The 12,694-nt window shown below is 36.9% G+C and overlaps 1 pseudogene; it reads left to right on the plus strand.

Moving 5' to 3' along the window:
- Nucleotides 1–10,287: 10,287 nt before the first annotated feature.
- LOC101641827 lies at nucleotides 10,288–11,641 on the plus strand (annotated as a pseudogene).
- The last annotated feature ends 1,053 nt before the right edge of the window (nucleotides 11,642–12,694 follow it).

Genomic DNA, 12,694 nt, shown 5'->3' on the forward strand with positions numbered 1-12,694 from the left:
AAAACCAGCCTGTGTGATAATGAGGTGTTGATAGGATCAGGTATCAGGCATCAAAGAACAAAAAATCATATCATTGTGAATGAGGGGGACAGTGGAGTGGAGACCCAAAGCCCATCTGTAGGCAACTGGACATCCCTTTACAGAAGGATAACGGGGAGGAGATGAGCCAGCCAGGGCCCATTATAGCAACAATTAAACATACAACTTTCCAGTAGTTCTTTAATACTTCTTCTCCCACCCCATTATCATAATCCCAATTCTACCTCACAAATTCAGCTAGACCGAGGACGTGCACTAGTACAGATCAGAGCTGGACACAGGGAATCCAGGACAGTTAAACCCCTCAGGACCAATAATGAGAGTAGAGATACCAGGAGGGGAAGGGGAAGGTGGGGGAGAAAAGGGGAACCAATCACAATGATCTACATATAACCCCCTCCCTGGGGAATGGACAACAGAAAAGTGGTTGAAGGGAGATATTGGATAGTGTAAGACATGGAAAAATAATAATAATTTATAAATTATCAAGGGTTAGTGAGGGAAGAAGGGTGGGAAACAGAGAGGAAATATATGAGGAATTAATACCAAGGGCTCAAGTAGAAAGAAAATGTTTTGAGAATAATGATGGCAACATATGTACAAATGTGCTTGACACAATGGATGTATGTACGAATTGTAATAAGAGTTGTATGAGCTCCCAATAAAATGATTTATAAATAAAAGAAAAACAACTATGAAAGCCTGAAACATGCTAAATATGTGAAAGCTCATGAGCTGAAAACAATATAAAAATAGTCTAACTGGTCATAATTGCAACTTGATTAGCATAATTAGATAATTTGAATATTGAGAACAAAAATAATATAATGAAAATATAATAAAAATTTTATAAAGAAAAATTGTAAATAACAATCAACCTTTTCTATATATGCTTTCTTAAAAGCTAACGTGATAGTTTGCAAAGGGAGAATTCTGGCTAACAGAAAATTAAATGCCAAATTAGATCATCTCCATTCAGTAATCTCTAAGAAAATGATTTATTATCTGTGACATTATCTGACATGTCCTAGAGAGAAATATCATGATAATAACAATAACAGCAAATTATTATTGATATTAAATGAATAAATGTTATATTTTTGATATATCAGAATGCTCCCTATATGTGAAGGTAAATAAGTATTCTAAATCTGCATTTTGTGTTTATATTGGAATGCAAACCCCAAAGCATGGTACAACTAAAATTTTAAGCTCCTTTTTATCCTCAATGGAAATACACAGATGCTATACACTTCAAAAGCAGAAAAATTCAATGGAGAGAATTTTATATTGATATATAGGGAATAAAGGGCAAAAAAAATCATACAGCATCTCAAAAATCTTATAAGATTTCTTCAAAATTTTTTCACTGTGATTCACACAAATGTTGATGTGCTAATTAATATATGATGTTTGCTCAGGTTTTAACTTAATTTCTGGCAGTAATTCTTCAAACATCCTTAGTGATTTTTATAGACTCATTATAGGAAACATAGTTTTGGATACTCCTTGCAAGGTCAGAGGATAACTATTCATGTGGCCCAAGGGCAAAAATAAATTGTTATTGTTTTTAGGTGCTGTAAGTCCATTCTGATACATCTGCACCCTGTGTACAACAAAAGATGATACTGGCTGTTCCTGTACCATCTTCACAATTGTTATGTTTGCGCTGATTGTTGAAGTCACTTTGTCAATCTGTTTGACTTTTTCATATAGTTTTCAGCTCGTAAGCTTTCACATATCTGACATATTTCAAGCCTCCATAGTGATTTTTCTTTATTGTGCTTAAATCATTTCATTTGAAGCCAGTTAGGACATTTGATATGATCAAACTAATCTTTTGGAAACCCTGGCTCTCTGGGATGATGCAATATTCCAGGTTGGACTTCTCATAAGCTAGATCAAGAATTTCTCCAAAGTTCCTTTCTCCAACTTGAGGGTTTTCCTATTTTTCACTGGATTTTTGTGTCCAAAATTTAGAAAGTCAGATTTTGAGGGATATATAAATGAGTCAAATTGGTCAAATAGACTGGTGGTGTCCCCTATATGATGGTCCTTATTCAGTCAACCTTGAAATGTAAAAATTAACTCACATTCCTGGTTCAAATTTTCGTCAAACCAGAGGCAGGTTTATAAAGGGAACAATAACACTAGTGAGATATGCATGCCTTAGAATCATCATCCCCTGGAAATAAAAAAGGTGGCATTTACCTAAAGACAACATGCAGAAGAGTTGTTAGGACAGGAGGAGGGAGAGCAGGAAGCACAAGGAGATGGGGACCGTGACATGACCTTGAGGGCATTGCAAGCAGCTGGAGAAAACAAAGCATGTCTGAATTGTTGGATAGAAATTTGGTCTGGTCTATAATCTTCACAAAATTCACAATAAAAATTATTTATATTGCACATCCTTTGCATTCACTTTTAAATGGAAGTTTACTTGGTAAAATATTTGTGATGTTAATATGCTAATTTGGTAAAAATATTTGTGATGTTACTATGTCAATTGGATAAGCACACTGCCTTGAGCTGATGTTAATAGCTACCTCATAGGGCATACTGAAATGGATTGACACAGTGGTTGTAATAGGTGCTCAAACACAGGAAAAGATGTGAGGATGGCAGAGGAGCGGGCAGTGTTTGGTCCTGTTGTGTGAAGGGTTGTGATCGCTCAGAACCAGCTGTGGTACCTAACAACAGCATGGAGCAGTGGAAACCCTGCTTCTGAGAATTTCTGAAGCTGTACATCTTTAAGGAGACAGTTTACATCATCTATCTTCAATGGAGCTGGCCGTTGGGTACCATCCATTGAGCTTGGGTTAACCGCACCACACTTAACTCACTATGCCACCCTGGCTGTTGTAAATCAAAACACAAATACAAACCCATTGCCATTAGGTTAATGTCAACTCATAGTTACCCTATATTTCCAAGGGCGTATATTTTTCTGAGAGCAGAGAGCCTCATCTTTTTCCCACATAGAAGCTGGTGGGTTTGAATCACGGACCTTGCAATTCACAGTCCAAAACTTACCTAATAGCCCCACCAAGAATCCTTTGTTAGCTGATTAAAAAAAAAACAACAAATTCACTACCATCCAATAGATTCTGATCCACAGCAACCCTATAAGGCCTTGTGGTAAACAGCCCAATGCATTATGCCACCAAGGATCCTTGTTTATGATATAAAGAAATTTCGTGTATTTATGTAACTTTTTGCCTAATCATAAATTAAAAATTGGAGGAAAATGGAGGTGGATGAAAATGATTGAAGGAAAGATAGCGTCTTAAATTTTGCACTAATTGTAGTAACCCTCTTTTCATTTATTTCCCTAAAACAGTTGAACAAGGAAGTGATAGTACTAAACTTTCTAGAGGAGTGTGATAGTGAAGTTTGTTTCACCTGGCTGGAGCAAAATGTCAGGAGTTTAGCAGTTGATCTCTCTCCCATAATGCAACCTAACATAATATAAACAACTCCGTGATAGAATCTGTTATAGGCAGCAATACAGTTGTAAAAAGATAAGGGGGACTTGAAGCCTCCTTGCTCATGTCACAACCTTGGTGCCATTGAAAGGACGTTTCTTCAGGGACGAAGCTTACTCCTATTTAAGCAAACTGTGTGAGAAAGTCTACCTCACTGTTTCATCAACCTCTAGTTTCTCACTCTTGAGCCAATTATGCCTCTATTGCCTGCTAAGCCTAGGACCTATCAGCAGCCTCCCATACTTCTTGATAACCTTGGACGCATTCAACTCTATAGCCATGGACATGACCTACTGATCTTGGGTTCAGCCTCCAACAGTCTCCATTCTTCCTGCTTCCTGGTTCGGCTTCCTGCTTTCTAGTTCGTTAACTCCAACAGCTACATTAGGAAAATCATCCAGCTAACCATCTAACACACTAACTTACCTGCTGTGACAACTCAGAGAGCTAACTCCTTGGCATAAATGTGTGTGTGCGTACACACATTTACATATATAAATGCATATGTATCATTACTGATTTTGCTTAACTAGGGAACCCAGCATAGCACATTGTCCACCCCTTGTAAATTTCACATCCGTACACATTTCCTTAAACCACATATAATTTATAGACAAAGAAAAGAATAAATTCATAATCGAACCTAATATGCTACAACCAATATGTGTATAGTAAGATAAAATGACATACTGCTTATGAACTTGGCCTGCATCATTTATAAGGCACTTATCAGATTCTTCCTTGAGATAAATATGCTAAGAGCAATTACAAGATTAACAACTGGTATCATTGAATTTTTTCATTATGTATTTTGCTAACCTCTACCTATGTCTCATTTCACTTAACACTTATACCAACCACGAGGGCTAGGTGCCATTGTTATCAGTACTTTATAGGTAAGACACATGAGTTAAAAGGTTTAAACTTGTTTGGCAAAATATGAACACTGATAATAAAAGGTGACTCACAAAGCTTACCCTCTGAATGTCAGCAAGACCTAGAAATGTCTTCACATATTTATTCTGAATATGTTTTCTTCTCCCCTGTGTGTCCAACAGGAGCCCTGGTGAAGCTGTCAGGTAGTCTTTGGACTGCTAAGCAAAGTCTGATAGTTCAAACCTACTAGCTGTTCAATGGGAGAAAGATGAAGTCATCTGTTTCTGTAAAGATCACAGCTTTGGACGGATTTAATAGCAGTGAGTGGATGTATGGTCAAGTATTTTTCTTGTTGGAAAATATTTAATTGCTCCTAAAATAGTTCTCAATGATTATAAACTGCAAAAATAAGTGACAAGAATGTTATTTTATAGAGAAATAAAGTAATCTTTATTCTTAGAAATTATCAATAAAAGACTGCTGTCTTTAATCTGTCTGACAAAATGTGGCGACTGCAATCTACTAAAGTCTTAGGATTTTAATACAAGGAAGGACAAATTGGATTTAGAAGAAAAAATACTCTCATCCATCAATCCATTGTTTACTATTTCCTAGTATAATTGGGAGGTTTCCAAAATTAAAATATATAATTCCTTCAATTTCTAGTGATCTAAGCCATTAGAAATTAAATCTGTGAACAAAAAATGTAATGGAAAACAGAGAAGTGCATATTGTATCTATGAAGTTTATTACCTGACTGATACAGAGGACTTGCTGAGGAATGCAGGCCTACAATACAGGAATCTGAAGCACTGACAACACTGGGGTAAGTCCAGCTAGTTAAGGTAGTATGCTTATTGTCTAATAAACATAAAATCAGGAAGAGTTCCTAGAACTTTGTCCTATTTTGTTCTAGTAATCTCCCTCTTTATCTTATAAACATCTTTTTCATATGTAATGTATTATTTGATTCATTTTAATTATGGTCTATGATATCTGCTGCTCCTATCAAACTATAATGATATGTGGAAGCAGGCTATTTTTATTTTTTTATTCTTGAATCCTAGAATAATGCTGATAATAAATATTTGTGCAATTATACAATATATTAATTATTTCCTGTTTATTTATGCATCTATAGATCAACTTTCATAAATTTATATTTTCAAGGACTAAGTCAAGGACACAACCTCAAAAGTTTAACATATATATAGCAGGTGAAATTGAAGAGTAATTCACAGTAAGCATTCTGAAGTCTAATTAGATTTAGGTTATGTACTATGTACCTCTCAAGAAAATAATCTACATAAATCACAGGTTCATCTGCCCTGAGACCAGGACTAGATGGTGTCCAGCTACCGCTACCAATTGTTCTAATCAAGGCCTTAGTAGGTATAATCTGATAATATGGGGAAAATTGTGGACTGAACTCCAGGTTCATAAAACAACAAAACACACACAAAAATAGACTTATTGGATTGATTGAGATCGGAAGGGTCATAGCTAAGTAAAAAATTGGCTCATAAAATAATGAGTATCAACCATAAATACAATATTCCTTTAAAATATCACGTGTATGAAACTCAGAGGTTACTAGTTACTTATAAACAAACAATAGCTCTAAAAGTAGATAAATGGAAACAAACAACCAGAAAAACAAAACCCCAAACAATGAGGATGTTCATACATTTTGAAAAACATAACCAGTGACACTGAGTAATCTGTATGGAAATTTGTGAAGGAGAGCTTCATCTTCTAGGTAAACATTCACTGAAAATACAACGGAAAAATATTATACAAAAAAACCCCACTGATACTCTGCAAACCTTTTCTACCAGAGCCTCTCAATGCTTATGTAAATGCGCACGGTTTTGAGAATACATTGAGATCTATGTTCCTCACTACTATAAAGAAGAAACAACTTGACTGAATATGAAATACTATGTACAAGGTTAAGTTACAAAAAGCATTGCTAGAAAAGAATGGAAATAGTTATTAAATCAAATAATTAAAAAGTAAAAATATTGTTTCTTTACGTCTGTGCATTTCTCTCTCTCTCTCTCTCTCTCTCTCTCTCTCCTTTTCTTGCACGGGGCGCGGGGCACAGGACGGAGGGCAGCAAGACAATCAAAGGAGAAACAGGGCAAATGAAGTAATAGCGAATGGCTGGACTTTTCTACTGCCCAGTGCTATTTGAATATTTATAGCATCATTTTCAGGCCATACTAGTCAAGCACAGAAACCCTGTGGTGTAATGGTTAAGAGAGGAGCGCCTACCCCCAAGATCAGCAGTTAGAAGCCACCAGCACCACAGTAGAAAGACAAGTCTGTCCAGTCCTGTAAAGAGTTACCCTCTCAGACACTCACATGGCACTTTGACCCTGCCCACCAGGCTACCGAGTCCACCCTGTCGCTGAATCAACTCAACAGCCTTGATTGAGAATATGATGACTAAAACGGTTCCTCTTTGGTAAGGCGTGTAATTTTAGGTGGTATTAATGATTTCTCGGACCTTATACTGCCCTCGCGCTGTTCCCGCTCCACGGTTAGAGGCTAGATGGTTTCCGGTATTAACTTGAGTGAAGAGGGTGATAATAATGGACAAGAGAGAGAAGAGAAATCAGAGGATGGGAGGTAAGGTATGTTACTGGGGGGAGAGGAAAGAGCATTGGTAAGTAGCTTAAACTGTTGAATACAAAATTTATGATGTAAATGGAAAACAATAAGAAATTTGTTGAAAAATAAAGAGAAAGGACAGCAAAATCAGACTACATTCACCAGAAGAAAAGAAATAATAAAAATTATGGCAGAAATAAATGAAACAGAAAGAAGAAGAATAGAATCAATACAACCAGAAGTTGGTTCTTAGAAAAAATTCATAAAATAGCCAAAAAGGGGCCAGATTTTTCTCCTTGAGTTCTCCGATTAAGTTCCTTTAAACGATTCACGGATGTTGTGAAGCTAAAAAGGTGTATTGAGGAGCAAGATGAAGGCTGTAGGGTTGATGGGGTCTATATAGTTTCTTGTAGGGCAGATTTTGCTACCATCAATGAATGAGCAGGTATATTGTGACTGAGAAAATATATATTTATATATACACACACACACACACACCTTTAGTGGACTTTTTCTCACCAATAGTTTACATTTTCTTAAAATTTCTTCATAATAAGTTCCCATGATCATCTCATATTGTGAAGAAAATCGAGGAGTTTCATAGGAGTTGCTCCTGTGAAATTTCAAAAGAATAGTAACATAATCTCCTGAGCTGACATCTCTGCCTTGAATTTAACTGTCCCATCAGATGACCCTAGAAGTCACTGTTTTGGTTGAATATTTTTTGTTTTGGTGAGACTAACACATGTATTTTAGTAAAAGAACTTGTCTGTAGTCATCCACTGTTTATAGAGACGTGTTTTAAACCTGAATTGATTGTGATAAAGCCAAGCATGTATGAACTAGAAACCTAGCCCATTGCTTTTTGACTAATCCATGAATATGTGGGAAGATTTTTAAAAATAGAATTCAGAAATGAAGGAATAAATGATCAATCTCTGTTATAGCTCTCTTATGCTCTTATGTTCATCTCGTAGCAAAGATTTTGATGATCTTATAATGAATAAATAAATACATTCAGACATCAATAATTTACTCCAGGTAAAGAAGAGCTCCGTTAATGTTTTAAAATATCATACAACAGAAGCCATGCAGAGCTCGTGATGTGAGGTATTTAAGAGACTGACCTAAGTATTAAGACATAAGAAATATAAACAGTTAAGGGAAACATGAAGATAATTTTTTCTTTCTGTTTCTGCTTGCAGTCTCTTGAGTATCTTTCTCTCTCCTCTCTCACTCTTGCTCACTCACTGTTTCTCTTTCTCATCTCATTACAGTTCTTAGAATACTACCCAAATATAATGGAGAAATCCTGACTTTGATGAAAAAATGTCTAGCTATTATTATTTTACACACTTTTTATGTGTATAAAGAGAAATTTTAATAAAAAGAGAAAGTTTAATTTGAAGCCACAAAACTATAACTTTCAATATTTTCCTACAAAAATTGCAGCTCCAAAAATGTTATGAGTTCTGATAAAAATTGATCTTTTATCAAAAAGCGATTAAACACCATTCAAATAGGTGACCAGTGATTTAGCTATGGAAAGCAATATACACAGACTGCCACTCTTCTGCTCTTCTGAACTCTTCATACTCCAAAGGCCCCGGAGTTTCTGCACATCAAAACCTGTCCCCAGGAAACCATGAAGGTCATTGTTAGTTATGGAGAAACTGTCTTTGGAAATTAGGCTAAGTAATTTCCTAAGGGCCTGAAAATGGGCAGGTAGTGAGCTACCTCATTAGGACATTAAAATTTTCAGAGAACTGGAGAAATAAACAAAACCTCCTCATTATAAAATATGGATTAGATAATTTTATCTGTTGTAATGATTACCATGATTACCCTCACAAAGAAAGCTCTCATTGCATTTTCGATGGAAGTGGGGGGCAGACCAAAGATCCTCAAATTCCTCACCCTTTCTTTTATCATGTCTGCATTTGCAACATATTTACTCTAACAGTTGACAATCACAAAATTCTTTCTAGATCATAACACACTTCTTGCTTAGGATTCCTTTACTCCAACCAAAGGACAGTAAAAACCATCAGTTGATAGCATTCTCTGAGACAAAGGATGTGATGGCAAATTACATGGCTGCGGCTGTACCACTTTTTGAGAGCAAATTTGCATTTAATTCTATGCTATTTTCTATTATTCTTCATTTGTGAATTTCTCCATTTTAAACTGGTTTTCATATTCATTTTTAAAGAAAATACATAAATAATATGTCTTTGTAAAAGTTAGGAATTAATAAAAATGCTGATGGTCACAAAATTGTTATTTCTTCTTTTCATAGTGCTACATAGTGCATAGTATAATAAACGGCCAAGAATGCATTCAAATAGGAATGTAATTGACTGATTTATAGGCTATTGCCTGGAATTCTGGGCAATACTCTGTGTAAATTATACACACACCACTCTTCAGGTTAGTAGTAGTCATACAATCAATGGTAGCTCACATGCTGATGTTGAGGTTGGTCTTGAAAGATATGCCATGTGGTATTTCATATACCACAAGGGTGACCCATGGTTAATAGATTTTAATAGAGCCTCTAGACTAAAGATAGTATATTAGGAAAAATAAATCGAAAGTCAAAATCTGAGGAATTAGTTCATGTAAACCCTATTCATAACAACAAAGCAACATTTGATGTAGTTCCAGTAGATGAACTGCGCAGGATGGATGGCCATCAAAATTTGCATAGAAAAGATTTGTCTCTCATTGGTAGAGTTGTCACTAATGACTTAGATGGAGCAAAGCCTTCATGGACAAATGTAAAAATGAGAAGAAACAACTACAACCATGTATCAAAAATTAGAACATAAAAAGTGTGAATTTTGGAAAACTAGAAGCCATCAAAATAAAATGGAAAACATAAAAATTGATACCCCAGGCACTGGGAGCTGAAATTGACTGTGGTTGGCCACTTTGAGTCGTATTACGGTTGACTGGGAATGGAAAATTACAGCAATTGTAAAACAGAAGATTTCAAGATCTATATTGAAGAACAATACTGGCTACAATAGGATGACATTTAAAGGCTTATAAGGAAGACCAATTAATACAGTTATTTTACAAATTTACGCACCAATTACTGGGTTACTTGAGCCAATGATGAAGAAATTGAAGAATTATGCAAGCTTCTTCTGTCTGAGATTCATCAAACATGCAACAATGCATTGAAAATGACCGGTGAGCTTTTTTACAACGTGTGTGCTGCCAGAATCTAGGTGTCAGTGAAATCCATCATAAAGCCTAAGCCAAAATGGGAAAGGAAAAGACCTATGTTAACATTGTCGTCGTTGGACATGTCAATTCTGGCAAGTCCACCACACCTGGTCACCTGATCTACAAATGTGGTGGGATCCACAAGCGAACCATCGAACAATTCGAGAAGGAAGCTGCTGAGGTGGGGACGGGCTCCTTCAAGTCTGCCTGGGTCTTGGGTCAACTGAAAGCTGAATGGGAGCGTGGCAGCACCATTGATCTCTCCCTGTGGAAATTTGAGACCAGCAAGTATTATGTGAGCATCACGGATGCCCCCGGACACAGAGACTTCATTACAGACATGATGATAGGAACACCGCGGGCTGACTGTGCTGTCCTCATCGTTGCTGCTTGTGTTGATGAATTTGAAGCTGGTCTCTCCAAGAATGGGCAGACCCATGAGCATGCCCTCTGGCTGACACATTGGGTGTGAAACAGCTCAGTGTTGGTGTTAACAAAACGCCTTCTACTGAGCCACCCTACAGCCAGAAGAGATAGGAGGAAATAGTTAAGGGAGTCAGCACCTACATTAAGAAAAGTGGCTACAGCCCTGACAATAGCATTTGTGCCCATTTCTGGTTGGAATGATGACAACATGCTGGAACCAAGTGCTCATATGCCTTGGTCCAAGGAGGGGAAGGTTACCCGTAAGGGTGGTGATGTTAGGGGGACTACACTGCTTGAAGCTCTGGATTGAATCCTGCCACCAACTCGCCCAACAAACAAGCCCCTGCACCTGCCTCTCAGCACGGTCCCTGTGGGCACAGTGGAACTGGGGTTCTGAAACCTGGCGTGATGACCACCTTTGTTCCAGTCAATGTTACAACTGAAGTGAAGTCTTTTGAAATGCACCATGAAGCTTTTAGTGAAGCTCTGCCAGGGACAATGTCGGCTTCAATGTCAAGAACGTCTCTGTCAAAGATGTTCATGGTGGCAATGTGCCTGGTGACAGCAAAAATGTCCCACCAATGGAAGCAGCTGGCTTCACTGCTCAGGTGATCATCCTGAACCATCCTGGCCAAATCAGCGCTGGAGACACACCTGTGCTGCATTGTCACACTGCCCACATTGCTTGCAAGTTTGCTGAGCTCAAAGAGAAGATTGATCACCATTCTGGCAAGAAGTTGGAAGATGGCCCCAAATTCTCAAAGTCTGGTGATGCTGCCATGTTGACATGATAACTGGCAAGCTTCTGTGTGTGGAAAGCTTCCCTGACTCTCCTCCTCTGGTCGCTTGCTGTCTGTGACATGAGACAAACAGTTGCTGTGGGTGTCATCAAGGCAGTGGACAAAAAGGCTGCTGGAGCTGGCAAGGTCACCAAGTCTGCCCACAAGACTCAGAAGGCTAAATGAATATTACCTGTCACACCTGCCACTCCAGTCTTAATCAGAGGTGGAAGAACGGTCTCAGCACTGTTTGTCTCAATTGGCCATTTAAGTATCATAGGAACATACTGGTTGATGATAACAATGCATCATAAAACTTTCATAAGGAAAAGAAGGTTTGTGGACCATATGTCTCTTTTTTGTATGGCCATTTTAAGTTATTAGTTTTTAAAATCAGTACTTTTTAAATGGAAAACAACTTGACAAAAATTTGTCACACAATTTTGAGACCCATTATAATACAGTTTAAGGAGGAAAAATAAAGAAAGAAAATTACTGGTGATTAGAATGTAACATTGGAAACAAAGAGGAAAGGTTAGTAGTTAGAAAATATGTCCTTGGTGATACAAACAAAGATGGAGATTTTGCAGTCAAGTTTTGCAAGACCATTGACTTCTCTTTTGCAAATATAATGTCTTAAAGAACATAAATTGATACTATACTTGTTAATTTTTCCAGATGGAATATATAGGAATCAAATTGGCTTTATCTGGGGAAAGAGACCATGAGACTCATTATCAGCTAAAACAAGACCAGGAGCTGATTATGGGAAAGATCAGCAATTGTTCATATAAATTCAGATTTCAGCTGAGAAAAATGAAAACAAGTCCAAGAGAGATAAAATATGAGCTTGAATATACCCTGCCTGAATTAAGAGAAAAACTTAAGAACTGATATGAAGCTGAAAAGTAATGACTGAAGACCAGATGAATTCTGGAATAACATCAAGAGTGTCATATGTGAAGATCACTAAAAAGACAGGAAAATAAAGACCAAAGGGAATGTCAGAAGAGACAAGCCCTTGAGTGTTAGACTAACTAAGATATGATGAAGTAGAAGGGCTGAACAGAAAATTTCAAAGGGCAGCTCAGAAAGACAAATTAAAGCATTAAAACGAATTATTTAAGACCAAGAGTTAAAAAACAAGATAGAAAAATATGTTCAAAATATCTCAAGCAGGAAAGAAATGAAAAAGGAATCAGACTTACACTGAAAGTCATGAATGATACTATATTAAAC

This window comes from Echinops telfairi, unplaced genomic scaffold (genome assembly GCF_000313985.2).
Source record: "Echinops telfairi isolate 266 unplaced genomic scaffold, ASM31398v2 ScPeMD7_7468;HRSCAF=8506_0, whole genome shotgun sequence".
Taxonomy (NCBI): Eukaryota; Metazoa; Chordata; class Mammalia; order Afrosoricida; family Tenrecidae; genus Echinops; species Echinops telfairi.